Source organism: Pinus tabuliformis, chromosome 4_2 (assembly GCF_031772625.1).
Source record: "Pinus tabuliformis cultivar Carrire ecotype Pingquan chromosome 4_2, CPIR1, whole genome shotgun sequence".
NCBI classification, from domain to species: Eukaryota; Viridiplantae; Streptophyta; class Pinopsida; order Pinales; family Pinaceae; genus Pinus; species Pinus tabuliformis.
In genome coordinates, this window is record NC_142304.1 from 170,792,557 (window position 1) to 170,797,019 (window position 4,463).

General features: G+C 32.0%; 1 pseudogene; it reads left to right on the forward strand.

The window, feature by feature from the left end:
• The first annotated feature begins 1,651 nt into the window (after positions 1–1,651).
• On the forward strand, positions 1,652–2,128 carry LOC149168727 (transcription factor MYBS2-like; annotated as a pseudogene).
• The last annotated feature ends 2,335 nt before the right edge of the window (positions 2,129–4,463 follow it).

The following is a 4,463-nucleotide window of genomic DNA, read 5'->3' on the forward strand; positions in this document are numbered from 1 at the left end:
TCGATACATATTCAAGGCCAACTCAATCGATTTTATGTATTTTATGATATGTTTATTCTATATTAAGGGAAATATCACTAATGTTGCAATTTCCATATACTGGCTAAACCCAGTAAGAGTGCACTTAATCCACATGTTGAGTGTCTTAAATTTCAGATCTCCTTCGTTACTACGGTGATTTGCATTTTGTTGCAATTGAATTCTAAGTACTCTCTTATCTCAAGTTGAATAAGTGAATTGGAATTTGTCATCCCAGTAATATTCCATATGGAATATTTCATCTTCGTAAAGTAGAGCAATTGTGAAAACGATGAGGAGGAACACAATTTTTTGGTAGTGCAGAATGTTGCATTGTCTGAAAAGGCCCTTTAAGTTTACTGATCTACTCTTGGAAACTGTAAATTTGATAAGTTTTGTGATCTTTTAAGAATCACAGTATTTAAGGTTGTGATAGAAAAATCTGCGTTAGATGTTGTTAATTAAAGTTTGGGTATTTGGAAAACTAGTTGTAATTTCGGTATGGATGTCACAATATTACGAAAGCTCGGTTTAATATAACTAATTTATTGAATTAAACCTTAATGAGCTTATCTAGGTAGGGGATCTGTAAGTAGGTGTAATCGAAGATCCTAAGGTGCATTGTAAGTAATGCATTATCCCTCAAATTGAGTACCTGGGGTTCTGTTAAGTGATATCGAAATTCTAGGTAGAGTTCTATGCATTTTTTGTCTTTATTTTTTAATGGAGAAAATTAGATAGGCAATAAAAGTAGCTAAATTATGTAAACTAAACCAAAAGGGCAATAAAAGCAACTAAATTGTGTACGCTATTTTTCAATATAATTTTGAAGTATCAAGAAGAATTTACCCTTAATAAGATGATCTTACCTAGAGCATTAGATGTTGAGCTAGTATAATTGTTATTTTCTTGTGTTTATGTTTTAATGAATAAAACCATACAAAGAATAAAAGCAGTTGAATTGTGTAAATTAATTTTCAATATAATTCAAAAGTATTACTCGAAGAAATTACCCTTAATAAGCTGACCTTGCTTAGAGCATTAGATGTTGAGATAGTCTAATTGTTATTTTGTTGTGTTTCACTTTCAAAGAAGAAAACCAAAGAGGCACTAAAAGAGACTAAATTGTGTAAACTAATTTTCAGTATATTTCAAAGGAATTATGAAAAGAATTTAATAAGTTGGCCCAAAGCATTGGATGCTGAGATAGTCTAATTGTGATTTCTCCTTTACTCTGTCTTAGTTTTCAGTATATTCTTCATAATGGTTGCCGTGCTAATTCCCATGTACACTCCATGCTTGCATCTAGATTCCAAATGTGTTATCAATAATTGTGCTTTATACCTTCATATTTATGTTTCTTATCCTTCTTCATCTTGAACTACATGATTAATTGAAAGGAAGATATTGTCTTCAAATTCCCTTATAGTAGAATGAATGATATTGGCCGACAATAACTGATGATCACCTACATATGTTAGTGCTTAACCTGGAGCATTTAACCGAGGTTCCTACTTGTTGAAAATAGTCATTAAGTATTACTTGATGGACTTTATGTGAAAATTTGTTACTAAATCAACACGGACTAAACATATTTTCTTGTTTCTTTTTCTTTATGTGATTCATACAATTTTTTATGTCCCTTCGCAAGCATGGTAAAGGCGACTAGAGAAGTATTTCTAGAAACTTTGTTGTGTCAAGGACACCAACCCAAGTTGCCAACCATGCTCAAAAGTACTTCATTCGGTTTGGTTCAGATAATAAAAACAAGAAAAGATCCAACATACATGATATCACCACTATCCATGGTACATACATGATGCCTTTTCCTTTACTGTGTGTTTCTACTAGGCAGACTAATTCCCCCTCAACACAGGAATAAATTAATCAATCACCATGTTTGGCATATCCATCTCAAATTTCACGAGGACCTCTAATAAAGTCTTTGGGATCCCAAGTAAATGGTAACCTTCTATTTTCACCTCATTGTCCTCTAAGTCTGTATACCCATAGAGGGTTTGGGGGCCTTTCTCCAAGAACTATCATTTATGATTATTCTATATTTATGCCCCACTCAGGATATCCTGGGCAGTCTGCTATACAATATTGATGAAAGGAGAGGGAGTGAACCAACATGATCACTGTTTCATTAATATTTCTAGTTCTAGGTCAAATGTGCAATTAATTTTCTTCTTCTTTCTTCTCACTTTGGAGCACATTCATGTGCCCTGTAAATATGCAAAGGATAGCAGAAGTGATGGGGGTAAGCTTTCATCATTTTTGCATATTGTCATTTATGATCTATATTTGTACATGATTCCATATATTGTACACTAGAAAACACATGACCACTGGAATGCATTTATCTTGGTTCCTCCCTAGGCAAGCACTAGATAAAGAGATTAGAAGTATTCATTAGACATATCATGAGAATGAAAGAAATTTGGTGAGGGTCCAAATGTAGGAATCTAGATGTTCTGGTTCACAATATTTTCACTATATATCTGATACTTCAACTAGTGGGGGTCCATTACAGGGATATGGAAATCAGATCCATTACAGGGATATGGAAACTCTCATCCCTTCAATAATCTCAAGGGTGGTTGAGTTTAGGCACAATATACTAGAGTTACAGGTTCATAAGTTAATGGGGCATATAAAAACATGGACAACTATAGGAAAAAGGATTCTAAATTCAGTCTAAACTTGTTTTTTCTTCACAACTGAGCTACTTCTCAAAAAGTTATTTTTGGATGTATACAAAAAAGGCCTTTGGTCTAGTGGCTTCTTCTCTGTTAGTTTTGGTTTACAATTGTGGGGTATAGGCTCAAAGTGGTGTTTGTGTTATGGCACACCCTTTAGACTTATGGGATTGGATTGTAAGTGGCTTCTTTGCAGTTATCTTATGTAGTATGTTTATATGGTGTTAGCGGTGGGAATAACCTTGTTTATATGATAAATGATTTTTGGAGTCCATCCTTCTTCAACTTGCAAATGTCTCAATAATTGTTCACATTACAATCATATTTTGTCCAATTATAAATATGTTAAATCATATCTTAATAGAAAAGTATATGATTGATGTTTGTTCATTGTCACAATGGTATCAAAGCTTCCCAATAATCTCAATGGAAAATACTCTTTCAAGTAACGACAATTCACTTCCTAAGTGGGCTTGCATGGGTTCCCAAATAATAATCAGAGAATACACAAAGTCATCTTGTTCTAGATCATAGTGAGGGGTGATGTTGCACAAGAAACAATGAAGCATGGGAAATTGTTACAAGTACATTTTAAGTATCATTTATAAAAAAATCTAAATGCCAAATTAAAAATAATCTTTTATCAACCACACAAAAAGATTAGAAACTCATCATTTTGATCCAATTTTCAACTAATTTTTCTCAGGTCATTTTCCAATTTTGGTTTAAGAGGAAATTCTTAAAAATATGGATGTCTCAAAAGTTATGAACCAATAGACAAAACATAACTAACATCTTTTGAATCATTTTCTAAATTTGACTATAGAAAGCTTTGGATAAAAAGGATGTCTTAAATGTTATGACATAGTGGACAAAGCATGTACCTCCCTCCTCCCTATATTTAATTTATCTTCTTTATATTATCATCTATTAATTACTATACAATATTAGGTAATAATTAAGACTTGATATTATATTTAAAATCCAAGAATGTTAAATTGTTTAATGTTCGCATTACAATATAAAAAATAAAATATATATGAAGTCAGTAAGATCTCATGTTTGATATTTAGCACCTTTAGTTTTATGGCCATTTTTTTCAATGACTCAAGGAATTTGATGGTCACACTGGTCACACTAGTTTAAAATACACATATGGATATGCTTATTATGGAAAATGGAAAGAATTAGATGTTGTTATGAAGAAAATAAAAGGTAGTTGTTTTACAAGAAGACAATCAATGCAAGAATGAATGGTGGATATCTTTCCCTATGAATTGTTTTATATTTTCATTTTAAAGTTCATGCACCTAATAAAGAATGAATTTCTAGATGCGGTTCAAATATAATATTTGATCACCTATGAAGAATAGACACTACCTATGTTTCTATTTCTTTTGTCATTTTCAAAAGCACCTTCATTCATTTGAGTATCTTGATATTTAGCTTCAATGGCCTAACTTTCTCTTTGTCTATTGGAAAAAGTAGAATTCTGGGAAGGGGCAAGTATTTTAGGTCAATTTCACTATCCCAACGTTGTCTTTCTATTTCATAGTTATAAATGCACCATATGGGACTTTGGAAATTGTCATAGAGTATATGGTGAATGATTCTCTCGAGCAAGTTCTAAACAAGGATAGGTAAGGACACCTTACTTTTGGAAAATACATTTTAATCTCTTAATTATCAAAATAAATTGATATGCAAGCCTTTATCATGTTTTGTGATTCTTCTCGTAAGTAT